The 17385-nt window shown below is 45.6% G+C and overlaps 1 protein-coding gene across 2 annotated transcripts in view; it reads left to right on the top strand.

Moving 5' to 3' along the window:
• PPARGC1A (PPARG coactivator 1 alpha) overlaps positions 1-17385 on the top strand; it is a 705391-nt gene that overhangs the window by 326228 nt on the left and 361778 nt on the right. The gene's annotated exons all lie outside the window — the stretch shown is intronic.

Below are 17385 nucleotides of genomic sequence, written 5' to 3'. Positions count from 1 at the left end.
CCAGGTGCTATGGACTGAATGTCTGTGTTTCTTCAAATCCCTAATTCCTGAAGAGATGGTTTTTGGAGGTGGGACTTTGGGGGAGGTGATTCGTTTTAGATGAGGTTGTGAGGGTGGGGTGCTCATGGTAAGGTTGGTGTCCTTCTAAGAAAAAGGAGGAGACCAGAGCCCTCTCTACCTCCACTATGTGAGGACAGAATAGAGAGGGAGCCTTCTTCAAGCCGGGAAGAAAGCCCTCCCCAGGCGTCAGAACTGCACACACCTTGAAGCGGGATTTCCCAGGCTCTGGATCTGTGAGAAGTACATTTCTGTGGTTAAAGCCCTCGCACCCCCTACTCCCAGTCTATCAGATCACACACCCATGTTTTGTTACAGCAACCTAAGTTAAGACAGTAGACACACATAGAGTTTGTGGGGGTGGGCAAGGTAGAGAAATACAAAAGGGCAACTGGGGATTGGATGGCACCAGAAGGAGCTTGCTGATGGCAAGCAGAGGCAGCAGGAAGTTAGAGGAGGCAGTGCTGCCACAGGCGAGGCTACAGTAGAGCCCTGAGCAACAGGAGGCCTTAAAACCCGGAGGGCGTCTGAGAGGTGGGCATCCCATGCGGAACGCTGCGCCAGCTGCAAAGCACAGGGCACGTTGGTCACATGAGGATGTGAAATGAGCTGAATATACCAAGGTTGTAATAACCAGGTCCTCCAAAGGGGCTCCTGTGTGCAGTGTGTGTGGAGATTCAGAAACTGAGCAGTGACAGTCCAGCAAGAATCTTTTAGAGTTGGCTGGTGCAAAAAAAAAAAAAAAAAAAAAAAGACCTTGTGGTTGTAAGATTTCAAAGGCGTTTCCCTAATTGGGGTGGGTCAAGCCCTCTCGTTTTCATGTGAAGGGCTTAGTCTATGTTGATAGGGTTTTTTCTTTTTCTTTTTTTTTTTCCTGAACATCATTTAATCAAAGGCTACAGCAAGAGATCTCATTCTGGATCCCGTGGGAAGAGCAGATGCTTCAAAGCCACCAAAATACTCGCTAAAGGAAGTTTGCAGAAGAGTAATACATTAATTGGCATTTGTGTCAAGTGGCCTTTTAAGTTCCACCTACTTGTCCTCTCTCGGCTGCAAATCCCGCCGCACGCTGGTCTCCGCTGACCTTCCTACTTGGTGATTCGCGAGTACGCCAGCCTGGGAGCAGTGTTCAGCAGAAAGCACAGCCCAGTGCCACTCGCAGTCCACGAGCTTCTCATCTTGTTTGCCTTGCTGATTTGTTAGCTTTGTATTGATCGAAAAGTTCAGAGCATCGTTTGCTTTTCATCTTAAGTAAGGAGCTTCTCTATCTGTTTTGCTATCTATAAGCTATTGATTTACTGTGATCTTTAAAAACTCTTTTGGCCCCAAAGTTGGGGACCTTGCACCTTCCTGAAGGGTTTTGGAAGGATGGTCATTCAGCCTAGTCTCAGTCAATGAATTTCAGCTTCTCCCGGGAGGCTTACTGTAAGTTAAAAAAAAAAAAAAAAAAAAAAAGGAAAGGAAAGATTTAGATTTCAGTGTAAACAGGCCAGGCTAGGTGACCCATCTTAATTTCTATTGTTTCATAACTGGCTTATTGCATGAGGATCTATAAATATATGTAACTGCTAAGCAAAGTTTCCATACTGCTTGGTGTATTTTTCCACTTCCTTAGAATTGTAGGCACCACGGCATTTCCATTTCGTTTGTGGGTGTATTTTAAGAACATGTTTATCTCTTGGACCATTACAGGAGAGCTCGTCTGATCCCCTACAAACTGCACAGCTCATTCACATCAGGAAATGTGTGTAAATTATAAAATATCTGAAACCCCTGCTTTTAATGGCAACAAATTGATTCCTTAAATAAACAAAGTAAATTAGTAATAAAAACAGTATCCCAATGGGCCTTTTTGCTTTAACCTCAGCTTAATTCTGTGGGTCCAGGTCTGTCTTTTCACTGCCAACTTATTGTTCTTTGTTAGGGGATCGTCATGAAAGATGATAGATAGTAAAATCTTTTGAAAACTGCTCAATCTAACAACTCATTAATACTGCTTACCTTGGTTTTATCTTTTAGATATTGGATTTAGGAGCAAATAATGAATTATGGAAATACAGGTGGCATATCTTCATTATTCTTGATTCAGCGTGCAAGATAGATAGAGCTAATAATAACTGTGTTCAAGTCGAAAACTCTAGATCAGAACTATTTTAGCCTTTATTCTCACACAGTTGTGAGCAATCTCTTTGTATTTTGTCAATTTTATGTTATTACTCATGTAAAATGTCTCCCCCATTTCAGGACAAGTGCAGTAATAATTTTAATGGGCATGGTGAAAGGGAAGACCACCCAGTGATTAATATCTGGATGCAGCATGATTTGAATGCAGCCTTGGATGCCAGTGAGCACCTTTGAGTTTTGACAGATAAATCAAGCACATGTGTTTACATTGCATTTAGAGAGGCCTTTATTCTTATGTCAGTAATGGGTTGTCTCAGCTACTGTTTGTGAATGTCCTTATTTATGGAGAGGTGGTATTTATCATCTACCTCGACAAAATGCACCATGTCCATAGCTACATGGGAGGACTCTAAGTATGTTTTTTTCCCTGTGTTGTGCAGATACCCATAGCTTTGATCTATATGGTGAGTGAATAATCCATTCACCCGACTTGGCCCGTTTGACCTCGGGATTCATCAGAGACACACAGGCACTGGTTCTGACTCTCATCCTACTGAGGCGATCTCAGAGTGCTCGGCTATTTGCTGCTCTGTTTAGCTCTTAACGCTCTGTGTGGCAGTTCATGTTGGTGTGCTGGTTCCTTTTCATCCTGCTAGGAGCTCTTCGAGGTTGGAGACTGCATCTCTTTCATCTAATACCGAGAACCTAGCAGAGCCCATAGAAAATGCTCAACAAATAGGAAAAAGAGGGAAGGGATTTCTGTGGTGGTGTTAGAGATCATGGCTGAGTTCATAGACGGGCGTGATCATTCTACTGGGGGGCTCAAAGAAGACTTAACAGAACAGATGGATTAGAGCAGAGCCGGGAAGGAGGGATGAAAAGCAGAATTCACGTGGATAGCCCTTCGGACACAGATAAAGGGATGGTATTTCAAACACATGATTGCCAGTGCATCAGAGGCTAAAGCAGTTATTCCAGCCAAGAATATGTTTGATTACGAGGTAAGAAAAGCCATGTGAGCTTGTTCCAGTGAGGACACAGGAAATGAAAGCTGATCAGACCTTCAGTGAGTTGAAGTTAGGCACTTGATAGGAGTGGAAAACGTATCTTGTCATCTCCAAGAGAGCAGATCCTGGCTTTTCAAGTTACCCGAGTTGCAGAAGCCACTCGTACCCCACTCTGCTTTCTCTGATTCTACTGTATTTTGATTTGTGTTCATCTGTTAATTTATAGGCCAATAAAGCTACATATCCTGAATTGATAAGACCTCATAGTTCTGTTGCCCATAGCCAACATTCGGTGGCCTGTGTGGTTCTTAGATGTTCTCCTAGAGAATTTGAGCTCATGGATGGTTGGCCAGTGAATGAGTAAAGGGATAGAAAGACTGTCCAGGGTGATTCAGATTGTTTAGCAAGAGCTGTGGGCAGGGGAAATGATAAAATACGCCCAGAGCAGTTGGGTAGGAAGGATATGAAGTAGCACAGGGAGGGGTCCTCTCAGTGTTTAAAGTGTTTTAAAAAGATTTTGATATTTATTTAAAAGGCAAAACAACAAAGAGAAAGAGAGAGAGACAGAGAGAGAGAGAGAGAGAGAGAGAGAGAGAGAAATAGAAGGGAGGGAGGGACAGATTTTCTATCACTCCCCAATGGCTACAACAGTCAAGTCTGGACCAGGTCAAAGCCCAGAGCCAGGAACTCCCACGTGGTTGGCAGGGACCCGAGTATTTGAGTCATCATCTGCTGCCTGCCCAGGCACATTAGCAGGAAGCTGAATTGGAAGCAGAACAGCTGGAATTCAAACTAGCACTCCAATAAGTGATGTCTGGGCCACAAATGGCAGCTTAACCAGCTGCACCACAATGCCATGTTGAAGTCTTTAACGTGTACCTTGTAGCCAGAGGGATGGGGCAAATGTTGGCACTGTCCACTGTGAGTTAGGGAAACAACCTTGTCTCATGGAGCCCTCCTCGGAGAGCCTGTCTTCCTGCTTAGAGTAGAAGCCCAAGGATATGGTGCTAATCTGCCTCCTGACCAGAGCACTGCCCCTTCACCCTGGCCCTCCAGATCTTTACTTCTCCTGCCCTATCTCAGTTTGGGGCCCATGTAGGTATAAGGGAGAGTGACTGCTTTGTCAATTAAAACCCAAGGATGTCAACCCCAAGGCAGGGTATCTGTTCCCCTGAATCAGAGTTCCCTAAAAGCAGAGCATACCCTCAATGTTCAACAAATATGCAGTAGTCTTAAAAAAGTTCATGGAAAATATGAGCTGTGAAGAAATTATGCTTGGATTTCAAAATTACTGTGGACCAAATTTAGCTTCTCTCTTTCTCTTTCTCTTTCTTTCTCTTTCTCTCTCTCTCCCTGCCATGTATATAATATATATCTCCATATATATTTATATCTCCATATATTATATATATGAATACCATTGAGTTTTATATTTAGTTATTTGTGTGGCAGAGATCTCTCATCTACTAATTGATTCCCCAGATGCCTGCTGTGGGTGGACCTGGGATAGGTCAAAGCTAGGAACTGGGAACTCACTCTGGGTCTCCCATGTGTGCAGCAGGGACCCAACTACTTGAGCTATCACCGACTTCTTTCTCCAAATGCCCTTTAACAAGAAGCTGGAATGAGAAGCAGGACTGGGACTTGAACCCAGGCACTCTGATATGGGATGGGTGTTTCAATCAAATGCCCACCCCTACACGTTTTCATTCCATTTTTCAAGAACTTTTTGAAGTCTTTGTGGATATTGGGTGACTACCCTGTGCCAAGCAGGCTGGGGGACTATGGTGATCAATGTGACAGATTCCAGTCCTCATGGAACTTCTAGTGAGGGGAGGTAGCCATTGAAGAAACGTAAGAATCAGATATTATTAGACAGGAAGTGCTGTAGGAATCAGTATTGGGGAAATGAGTTGGAGAGCTGCTGGGGGTGCCTCAGGCAGATAAAGTGATCAGGGAGGACTTCTGGGGTGAGGGGACACCCTCAGAAGGTGCTCATATTTGGTGCGGGAGAATGATGCTAACGTCCTTTTCCGACCAGCTCACATTGGAACTGTTCTTTAGGTCTGGTGCCAGTCGTTGCCTTGATTTTTATCTTTCAGGCCTCATTGAGGCTGTATGCAGCCTGTCGGCTGATAATGGTTCATCTCTGGCAAAAATGCTGATGCAGATGGAGATGTTTACAGCATCCCGCATCCCTCCTATTAGGATCTAATGAGTTGTGCTTCCCTCACCAGTGACGAAGGTGCCCGAGGCCCCAAGTGTGGGGATCCTGGAGGTCATGCGAAACTCTTGGCTCACGTTGATGGAGACGGAAGATACCCAGAATTCTGCGGTTTTCTAAGCTTTGGTTCTCACTTTACTGAGTCATTTTGAATTAGAACTTTACACTTGTGGAAATGTGTATTCTGACACTTGGCCAGGCTAAGGCATCCACTTGGCTAAGGCCAGACCAAAGCATCCCCTTGGCTAGTGCTACATTATGACTCAGGCAGGTTCTGTTCATACTTTCGTTTTGCATTGCCAACTGGTCTTTGTTAGTTGTTTGATCCCAAACTCACTGAAGTGGCGTTTTAATAGCCTAATGGGGGCGTGTTCAGGAGTCACCTTTTGAGAAGTTTCTTCTGTTCAGTACTGTTAGAAAATCTGACGGCTGGCACCGCGGCTCATTAGGCTAACCCTCCGCCTACGACACCGGCACCCTGGGTTCTAGTCCCAGGTGGGGCACCGGATTCTGTTCTGGCTGTTCCTCTTCTAGTCCAGCTCTCTGCTGTGGCCCAGGAAGGCAGTGGAGGATGGCCCAAGTGCTTGAGCCCTGCATCCACATGGGAAACCAGGAGGAAGCACCCGGCTCCTGGCTTCAGATCGGTGTAGCACGCTGGCTGTGGCGGCCATTTGGGGGAGTGAACCAATGGAAAAGGAAGACCTTTCTCTCTGTCTCTCTCTCACTGTCTAACTTTGCCTGTCAAAAAAAAAAAAAAAGAAAGAAAGAAAGAAAATCTGACATGTATGAGTAATCTTGGAGGTTCCAAAGACATATAGTATTTCACCCCTTTTAGAGATTTTGAGTAAAATAAACCTGTTTAACTATCTAACCTGCATTCTTAAATTTGATGGGTCATTAGGCCACTTTGGGGGCATAATACTGAAGAGTTGTTCTAGGCATTGTATAAAAATACTCACTCCCCACCTCGAAATATAAGACCTAGAGGAAGCCACAGGTACTTGTGGCAGTTTCAAGCACATTATCTCTCACTTACAGGCACTGATGACTCCAATAATGTAGTGAAGTTTAGCATAAATAGGCTCATCATTAAAGTTGATGGCAGGCGTATAAACAAGGCCCACACTATTAAATATGCTATTTGTTTGTTATGTGTCTGGAATTATCCGGCTGGCTCTAGCTGTGTTACACTGGGTGTCTTAAAACCCAAGTAGAATGAGATATTATTTTGTTTTTCTATCTAGCCTGGAAGAATGAGGTGCGTTTTTAAATATCTCATCTCCTACAGATGGGATTAGCAAAACTGGGAAGGGCAGTCTTCGAGTCACCTGTCATTGTGGTCACAAGACTTTTAAGATATCAGGATTCTATAGAAAAAAAAGCCCAATAGGTCCAGGGAAGCAAGTTAGGGTTCTGATGATGTGACTTCAGTGAGACATTTAGACTTGATGAATTAGTGCACCATCATCTGTTGGCAGAGATGGCAAATGGTATTCTCTACCATAGAGGGCAGCACAAGGACCCGTGCTGTGGGAGTTTCCAGTGCAGGGCAGGTTTGAAGCTGGGCTGGCTGCTAGTAGCTACTGGTAGTAGCTGGATGATGAGGGAGAGGTACTGCATGGCTTCATTCCTGTGTGAACTGGAGCCAAGTGTAGTGGAGTTATGAAGATTAAATGTATAAATACACAGCACCTAGGCCTGTGACACACACACAAACATGCAGGAGTTATCTTCAAAAAGTTCACAGAATATGCATATTATGAAAAAGCTGTACATGGATTTCAGATGTTGCTGCACCAAGATACACTTACATTTTAATTCCATTTCCATGAACTTTTTGAGCTATCCTGTGTGTGTGTGTGTGTGTGTGTGCGAGTGTGTGTGAGTGTGTGTGTACATATGTGTGTGTGTGTATGTTTTTTTTTTTTTTGACAGGCGGAGTTAGACAGTGAGAGAGAGAGACAGAGAGAAAGGTCTTCCTTTTGCCGTTGGTTCACCCCTCAGTGGCCACCGTGGCTGGTGTGCTGCGGCCGGCGCACCGCGCTGATCCTAAGCCAGGAGCCAGGTGCTTCTCCTGGTCTCCCACGCAGGTGTAGGGCCCAAGCACTTGGGCCATCCTCCACTGCACTCCCGGGCCACAGCAGAGAGCTGGCCTGGAAGAGGGGCAACCGTGACAGAACTGGCACCCCGACCAGGACTAGAACCCAGTGTGCCGGCACTGCAGGTGGAGGGTTAGCCTATTGAGCTGCGGCGCCAGCCATGTTTATGTCTTAAAAGTTTCCTGGAAAATGTGTATCATGCAAAAAATAGGGACACAGATTTGAAAAAATCTTTGCACCAAAATAAACATCTCTTTAAAAAAAAAAAAGACTTTATTTATTCACTTGAGAGAGAGCGAGAAAGAGAGAGAGAGACAGAGGTAGGTAGAATGAGTTCTACTTCCCAGATCCCCTTAACTGCCCCTGAATGGGGCCAAGTCCAGAGCAAATAACTCAATCTCGGTGGCCCCTGTGGGTGGCTGGAGCACAATTTACCTGGGCCGTCACTTCTGCTTCCCAGGGTGGGCACCAGTCAGAAGCTGGAGTCAGAAGCCAGAGGTGAGTATCAGACTGTGCTATGGGACGTGAGCATTTCAATTAGTGTGTTAACTACTAGGCAAACACCCCTTAAACATCTTTTTTTAAGGATTTATTTTATTTATTTGAAAGAGAGTTACAGAGAGAGGTAGAGACAGAGAGAAAGCTCTTCCATCCGCTGGTTCACTCCCCAGATGGCCGCAACAGCCGGAGCTGCGCCAATCCGAAGCCAGGAGCCAGGAGCCAGGAGCCTCTTCTGGGTCTCCCACATGGGTGCAGGGTCCCAAGCACCTTTGGGCTATCTTCTACTGCTTTCCCAGGCCACAGCAGAGAGCTGGATTGGAAGAGGAGGAGCCGGGACTAGAACCTGTGCTTATATGGGATGCCGGTGCTTCAGACCAGGGCTTTAACCCGCTGTGCCACAGCGTCGGCCCCCCCTTTAGACATCTTTTTTTTCCTTAATATTTTTATTTATTTGACAGGTAGAATTGCAGACAGTGAGAGAGAGAGAGATATAGAGAAAAGTCTTCCATTGGTTCACTCCCCAAATGGCTGTAATGGCCAGAGCTGTGCTGATCCGAAGCCAGGAGCCAGGAGCCAGGAGCCAGGAGCTTCATCCTGGTCTCCCAAGTGGGTGCAGGGGCCCAAGGACTTAGACCATCTTCTACTGCTTTCCCAGGCCACAGCAGGTAGCTGGACTGGAAGAGGAGCAACCAGGTCTAGAACCAGTGCATATATGGGATGCTGGTGCCGCAGAAGAAGGATTAACCTAGTGCGCCACAGCACCGGTCCCCTTAAACATCTTTTAATCCTAGTTTTTGTTGACATTTTTGAGGTTCCCTCATATGTCTATACACACACACATACACACACTGTGAACAAACACTAGCTTTTGCATAAAACGAATGTGCTACAAACTGTGGACAAGTAGAGGCATGCAAGATATTAATTATTCCTGGCTCTCAAGGATCCATACTCAAAAACAAAGGAAAGCCTCTCAAATGTTTGTTCCCCACACAGACCCTATGAGTGAAGACATGCGTCTCCCTGGCTGAGATAGAAAACACTGCTCTGCTGATTTTTTCAAATGTCAACACCAGAGAAGGCTAATTTATTTGAACAGAGAGTTCTGTTTTGTAGGGTTGCTCATTGTGTTCTTCCAATGTTTGTATGAGGTGACAATGAGGACTCACAAGAGGGCAGGTGGAACTAGAGGCAGTGGGGGGAGAAGGGACAGGGTTAGTGGGAGCCAAAAGGAGAAAAAGGGGCCCTTTCCCAGTAACTCTCCCTCTGTGTTGGTCTCCGTGTCTGACACAGGCTCAGGTTCCCTTTCAAGGTGCTCTCTGAAGCACAGCTGTTCCGCTGGTCTGCACTGAAGGCCAGAAATGGAATGGAGAAGGGTTCTGGCTGCAAATTCCAGGTTGCAGATCTGAGTATGGATACTCTAAGTCACCAGCTGATTCCTGCTTTTTCACTGAAATTTATTTATTTGAAAGAGAGGGAGGGAGGGAGAGAGGGAGAGAGAGAGAGAAATATGAAAACGAATGAGAATAAATGTGAATATCTTCCAGTCATTCATTCTCTGGTTCACTCCCTGAAGGCCTGAAACAACTAAGACTGTGCCAGGCCAAAGCTAGGAGCTGAGAACTTAATCCATTCCTCCCACATGGGTAGCAGACATGCAAGTATTTGACCCATTATCTGCTGCCTTCCAGGGTATGAATTAGTGGGAAGCTGGATTGGAAACAGGACTGGTATTCAAACCCAGCCAGTCTAGTAAGGACTGTAGGCATCCCAAGTTAACCACCATACCAAACACTTACCCCTCCTGTTTTCTTACTTTTGTATGTATGTATCTATTTATCTATTTATCTGGCAGAATGACAGGGCAGGGACAGAGATTGTCCATTTGTTTGCTCGCTCCCCAAATGGCTGTCGACAGCCAGGTCTGGGACAGGCTGAAGTAAGGAGCCAGGTACTCCATCTAAGCATCCTACAATGGTGGCAGTGGCTCAAACAATTGGGCCATCATCTGCTGTTTTCCCAGGTGTATCAGCAGGAAGCTGGATCAGAAGTGGAGCAGCTAGGACTTGAACTGGCCCTCCAGGTTGGGCTGACAGCATTGCAAGCTGTGACTTCACTTTCATAATGCCTTCTCCTCCTCCTTTCTTTTAAAACTTGGCTCTAGCATCACTTCCCCTGAAAGCTGTCCTGAAAACTTGATAAAGCAGACTTTCCCTTTATTTATTTATTGACAGGCAGAGTTAGACAGTGAGAGAGAGACAGAGAGAAAGGTCTTCCTTTTTTCCCCCATTGGTTCATCCCCCAAATGGCCGCTACAGCCAGTATGCTGCACTGATCTGAAGCCAGGAGCCGGGTGCTTCCTCCTGGTCTCCCATGCAGGTATAGGGCCTAAGCACTTGGGCCATCCTCCACTGCCTTCCCAGGCCACAGCAGAGAGCCGGACTGGAAGAGGAGCAACCGGGACAGAACCGGCTCCCCAACCGGGACTAGAACCCGGGATGCTGTGCTGCAGGCAGAGGATTAGCCTAGAGAGCCATGGCGCCGGCCAGACTTTTCCCTTTTCTGTAATCACAGGCCTGTGATAATATCTCCGTCCAAGTGTTGCTTAGGTCATCGAATGTTCTAATAATATACACCTGTCTGAAGTTAACATATGCAATAAAAGAGGACTTCAGGAATTTGGTGGAAAAGTAGAATTAAAGAATAAGTCTATCTTTATATAAAAGTATTGAAATTCATGTCTTCAATGAGTCTACCAAAAAATTCATAGAAAACGTATGGTGAAAAAACTCTGCATGGGGTTTAGAATTGTGTTTGCTCCCCAATAAACTTATCTTTTAATTCCATTTTTCATTTTCTTTCCATTTTGAAGTACTCCGAAACATGTTGGCAGGGGTGGAGGGCATTTTGAACATTTGTGACTTTAAGATAATCAGGACTGTTAACCTCTGTCCACCTTATTTGTTGAACTTCACGTTCATCATCACAAGACTAAACTATGTGGACACTTCCTTGGAATGCTCTCTCTGTTGTAATTGTTTGCTCACATCTTTCATCAAATAGACTGCAAGCCCCTTTAGGAGAAAATTTCTTCCAACTCCATCCCTTTACCTCGGGCCCTGTGGCCAACAGGGGTTGGCTGAATGAAGAGCGAACACGTGCAAAGCACGTATGCTCATTGTTCTGTCCAAAAGCTGGCGAAAGAAACCCAGTTGAGCTGCTATTTTTGCTTCGGGCTTGCAGCAAACTTGGAGTAAGACAGCCAGGTTCCTGAAATTTGTCTCTGGCTCTTCCCCAATTTTCTGTAACGCCAAGTGGCAGCTCTGAGATCCTGGTTTTGCTCCTGATTTGACTTAAGCCTCCTGAGAACAGGGTCCATGTCTGTATCATTTCAAGCTTTATTCCCAGCCCAGTTGCCTGTGGATAATATGTGTTTAATAAATGCTTACTGAATGAATGAGTGATCAAAATACATGGCATGGTTATATAACTGAGACTACAGATCCGTATCTATTTCTCTACTAAAATAGACCCTACTGAGTATCTTCAGGATTACAAAAGCTGTTGAGGTTCATACCATCTCATGGTGGGAAGCTCTTGTCACTGTTCTTGCCAGGTCAGTTCTGCTGTTGTGATTTTTCTGGGTTCAACCAAAGTCAACTGTTTGCTGAGACCTTCCCTCTCTACTTTCTCCCAAACCCATTGTTGTCTATTTCAACTCCTTACTCTTCACAGTGCAAGCCATGGCTTGCCCTAGCATTGGCCCATTTCCCAAAGATTACATTGCCTCTCTCTGTCTCTGTACTGCTATATGCTATTTCCTATGCCTGGTACGCAGCAGACTCTCCATCAGTTGTTCTAAATGAACAAGGAAAGAAATGAAAAAGAAGGGAAAAAATCTCTGCTAATCTTCAAAAATTCTCCCTCGCCCAATCCAAATAACCATTGCAAAGATTTTTGATATATATGCTTCTATTTTTTTTTTTTGACAGGCAGAGTGGACAGTGAGAGAGAGAGAGAGAGAAAGGTCTTCCTTTGCCGTTGGTTCACCCTCCAATGGCCGCTGCTGCCAGCGCGCTGTGGCCGGTGCACCGCACTGATCCTATGGCAGGAGCCAGGTACTTCTCCTGGTCTCCCATGGGGTGCAGGGCCCAAGCACTTGGGCCATCCTCCACTGCACTCCCTGGCCACAGCAGAGAGCTGGCCTGGAAGAGGGGCAACCGGGACAGAATCCGGCGTCCTGACCGGGACTAGAACCTGGTGTGCCAGCACCGCAAGGTAGAGGATTAGCCTAGTGAGCCGCGGCGCCGGCCAGTGCTTCTATTTTTGAAAGATACATGTGTGTATTTTTTTTTAAAGATTTATTTATTTATTTGAAAGAGTTACACAGAGAGAGGAGAGGCAGAGAGAGAGAGAGAGGTCTTCCATCCGATGGTTCATTCTCCAATTAGCCTCAACAGCTGGAGCTGTGCTGATCTGAAGCCAGGAGCCAGGAGCTTCTTCCAGGTCTCCCTCCCATGTGGGTACAGGGATCCAAGGACTTGGGTCATCCTCCACTGCTTTCCCAGGCCATATCAGGGAGTGGAGCAGCCGGGTCTCAAACCGGTGCCCATGTGGGATGCCAATGCTTCAGGCCAGGGCGTTAGCCCACTGTGCCACAGTGCCGGCCCCAATGTGTATACTTTTTTTTAGCAGATACGTTTTTATCCCCATTAACAATTTTTTACTGACCTTTTATGCCATATAATAATTATATATTTTGACCCATTCCATGTTATTATTACTAAGTACACTAATCCAGCCATCGTGGCCTCCTTGCTGTTCCTTGGGTGTTCTAGGTATGGCATCGGCCTCAGTACCTTTGCATATCCTATTCCAACTCTTTGGAAGAAGCTCTTCCTTTCAGTGTCCACCCATGCCCTCTTCTCTTTCAGGTGTTCCGCTATCACCTTTGAGAGTCTTCCCGACCACCTCCTTCTCACCTTTAAATTGCAGCCATAACCCTTCAGATACATGTTTTACTTAAACACTGGTGCTGCGTTTGCACCTGTCCTAAAATGTAGGTGCCCGTACAATAGGGAATTTTATTCCTTTTCCTTCTTTGCTGAAACCCCTGGCCTAGAACTGTGTGATCTGGGATACTTTACTGTGGAACAACTTAGCCCTCCACACCATCACACTAGGTGGTTGACTTGTACACAGCATGCTGATTAAAATTGGTTGAGTGGATGCAATATTATGGGTTGGCTGTTTCATAATAGAATAATACTAAGCAAGGTAAACAACAGGGTACTTCCAAAGTTCATGGAAAATGAAATTAAAAAATAAACTTATTTTGGAGTGAAAATTTGAAATTTATATGCACACGCATCTTCAAAACATTTAGGGAAAATGCATATTATGAAAGCCCTATGTGCCGATTTCAACATATTTTGATACCAAAACAAGCTTAATGTTCTGTTTCATTTTCCATGGAGTTTTTGTAGTTCCCTTGCAGTTCCTTGAGTGTCACAGGAAAGGTTCATAACAGCTTTCTGGGTGATCGTCGTCAGCCTGATGGTGTGGTTTTTGAGCCGCTGTCTCGTTGAAGACTTTGTGCCGTGATTAGAAGCAGAGTCCCTCTTCCTGGTAGCTGTTCCTGGGACCTGTCAGCTTGTGGTGTTTTTATTTTCACTGGAGGAAACTGAGTATTCTTTCCTTACTTCCGACGGTCACATCTTTTGATCTGGAATGTTCCAATCCATTCTCTCAGGAGTTCGAAGTTTTCAGCAGCAGATTTTGCCTCCAAGCAAGCAAGATATGCCATGAAAACAAACAACTTTCCCTCACCAGGTCTACTTTGTCTTGAAGTCTCGCTGCCTCACTGATCATTCTGAGATGATAGCTGGCCGTGCTGGTGGGGGGCACAGACGCCCCATTTCCCCTCAGGTCTCCTGCTTTTGCTTGATGTGGTAGTTTCTGGAATTGCATGTTCTCCGTCCCTCGGCACTGTGACTGTAGTCCCTGCTCCGTAGTCTGAGAAGCACAGAATCCCGCATGGCTGCTTAAGAAATCTCAGGTTTGGGATGGAACTGTATCAGCCCAGTGATCCTGAGCAAAGGTGTTGGAACGACTTCACTGTGTCCACCTATGTCCACTGCATGGATGCTTCTGGCAATGGCAATGTTCCCAGAGACACTGGCAAGCTGTGGACAGGTAGGGACTGAACATGTGACCTCTGAGGTCTTGCTCTCTCTGTCTCTTCAATGTGCTACTATCTTATCAATCATGGGTGGAATTTTTTTTTTTTTTGGAGTCATGTTGAAGTTCCTCTGCAGTGAGAAATTTTGCCCACTTTTCTCCATAACTCACTGTCCTAAGTGTCCTAGACTAGCACATTCTGATGCCCCTAATGGGTTCTTAGAAGTCTGTTTGGTGACTAGCTCTCCCTGCAGTTTTCCTGATTCCTATTAGTCTCTGTTATCTGGGAAATTATCCAGTATGGTTCAGAGGAGGAAAAGAGTTAAGTCTACCCTTCCAAGAACACCCTCTTCATCATTTTGGATAGAACTAGCTGTGTCTTTGCTTTTTTGGGGGGAGGAGGCCTTGGGGTGGAAAAAATGCCTTGCTATTCTGAAAGGGCCATCGTTTCTGGTCCTTCCTGGGCATGGGTATGTTCATCAGGAACTAAGAGCTTGTAAGAAGCTTCCTAAGTCACACTTCTTTCGGGTAGCTGAGCACAAAGAAAGGGATTCACCTTTCCTCCACTCCCTTGGTGTCAGAAGGATTCTATTTTTAGGTCATTAGCACATAATTCAGCCTCCCTTACAATTGGATCCTGGCATTCCTTTTAGGAGTTTCCAGTGCCATGAATGGTGTCTGACAGCACTGGGGACAGAGTTTGTGACCACGTTCCTCCTCTGGCCAGACAGGTGTTCAAGAAGGGCATATTTTACACGAAGTTGGCCCTGAAACCTTGTCCAACCGTGAGGCCGCAAAATCGCAGATCTTTGGCGTTGTTGTGAACAACAGAAATTCCTTGTTCTTGTCTCAAGGCAGTGTGATTACAGGGCCCCTGATCAGATAGGTGACCCAAGATGGATGCCTCCCTGAATATAGCTCACGTTTATCTGTACCTGTCTCCACCTTTATCTCTCTGTGTGTCCTTTGCATCTGAAGATGGATTTATTTCTAGTCCTGGCTCTCCTCCGTGCCTTGGGTTTATTTTACCCTTGGTTATGGTGCTGGGGAGAATGCATTCTTTCACCCATGCCCTTGTGGCCTAGCATCTCATACAGCCAGATAGCAGGCAGATGTCAAGGATGGCTTTTGGCTACTAATCGGAGTGGTTGAGCAGAAAGTGGGCCTACCTCTGCTTGGTACAACAGTGCTCCATTTATTCCAGAGAAGGACAAGCCTGCTGTGGTTGGTTGATTTAGTTTTTGGAAAGGATTCCAGTTGGGTTTTCAGATGAACTTAATTTAGAGGTACCTCCTGTGAGATGGAATCCTGTGGATAATTGAACTGTAATGGGTCAGGATTTCACACATAGTTTTTGGTGCACTCAGTTCTAGAATTTAAGCTCACAAATGAGCACGTCCCTTGTGGGTCATTGGGTGTGCCATTTGCCTGATACTTGTGCTTAAATGCTTATTATTAATACTTGCAAAGGAAGTGTGTTCACATTGGGGTGTGTATGTGGGAAGTGGGCGCACAAGATATTAATGTGTACCATCAAGGATCCTCAGGCATCCTCAGAGCCATGATAGTGGGAAAGAAGTCAGGTGGCAATGATGTTCATGTTGGGATTTTGTGTATTTCTCACCAAATGGGATCATTTGGATGACAGTCATCAATCCTTGGCGAAAGTCTCTTTCTTGCTGTACTTACACTCTTTAGGAAATGCATTGTTTACTCCATCTTGTTTTTCACACTTAGAGTCATTAATGTCAGTTGATTTTTTTAACAATGTATTTATTTATCTGAAAGACTGAGTTACAGAGTAGGAGAGAGAGAGGGAGAGGGAGAGGGAGAGGGAGAGGGAGAGGGAGAGGGAGAGGGAGAGAAGAGAGATGTCTTCCATCTACTGATTCATTCCCCAGATGGCTGCAATGGCCAGTGCTGGGCCAGACCAAAGCCAGGAGCCAGGAGTGTCATCCAAGCCCCCTACATGGGTGCAGGGGTCCAAGCACTTGGACTATCTTCTGTTGTTTTTCCCAGGCCATTAATGAGGAGTGTCGCTCCCCTTCTTCGTGGAGGAATGACACAAGACCCTGCGCTGTTCTTTTGTCTGCTTGGCCCTCCCCGGGTTTGCTGCTGGTTCTTCCCGGGTTGGCTACCGACCCTTCCACCTCCGTGGAAGGGCGGTTCCCCCTGCCACATTCCCCACTTCCGCGGGGGAGCGGCACATCACCGGCCGGCTCTCTCGGGGGCTGCACAGGTGTTCCTTCAGATAGATGTTCCCCTTAGATGTTCCTGGTGCATGTTGTCTCTCTCCTCCTTTATAGTCCTCTTCCACCAATCCCAACTCTGCTACCCACACGCCGAGTACACTGCTCTCCTCCAATCAGGAGCAGGTCCTACAGTTTATTGGTTGAACTGGAGGCAGCTGCGTAGAAGCTGTTTCTCCCTTCTCAGCGCCATATTGTGGGAGAGCAGATGCATAGAATAAGTCCTAATTCCAGTAACTTAGTCTAGTCCGGGTTGCTCCCCACAGGGAGCTGGGTCATAAGTGGAGCAACTGGGACGCAAACCGGCATCCATATGGGATGTTGGCATTGTAAATGACAGCCTTACGCACTGTGCCACAATGCCAGTCCTGGTTGGTTTTTTTGGTTTTTTTTTGTTTGTTTGTTTTTAATAACAATTCAGCAAAACTTCATTAGTAAACCTGATGTCAGAAGTTTCTAATGGTGGAGACAAACAACTTAGTAACTGACTTCTGTTGAAATAGTTTAATACAATCCACTATTGATTCAAATGGGGAAAAGCTGTACAGAGAGAACTGCACAGAGTTGACGAAGCGACACTGCTAATGGAAACAAGCTTCCCTTGGCAGATCACAATACACGGCCCCAAACACAAGAAGTTAAAAGAGGTGCTGGATAGAGGCCACGGAGTGTCTTGTAGGTTAAAGGAGCAAGTCTCAAAATCAATACTCTTGCTTAATAGACGGTCCATGCCGTATTTTCAGGAAGAGTGAAATGTATTCATATGCACACACTAGAATCTCTGCATTCACATGGATTGTTCCTGATGTTACACGTTGAATTGTGTCTGTAATCTAAAGGGAGAGCTGACCATTTTAATGGCCAAAGCCTTTTGCCATTGTGAGAAGAGAAGGGAAAGGATTTTGCCCTTCTTTTGCTTCTTTCCAAGAACAAGCAGGAACTCA

Source organism: Oryctolagus cuniculus, chromosome 2 (genome assembly GCF_964237555.1).
Source record: "Oryctolagus cuniculus chromosome 2, mOryCun1.1, whole genome shotgun sequence".
NCBI lineage: Eukaryota > Metazoa > Chordata > Mammalia > Lagomorpha > Leporidae > Oryctolagus > Oryctolagus cuniculus.
This window is presented reverse-complemented; position numbering and strand designations above follow the sequence as displayed.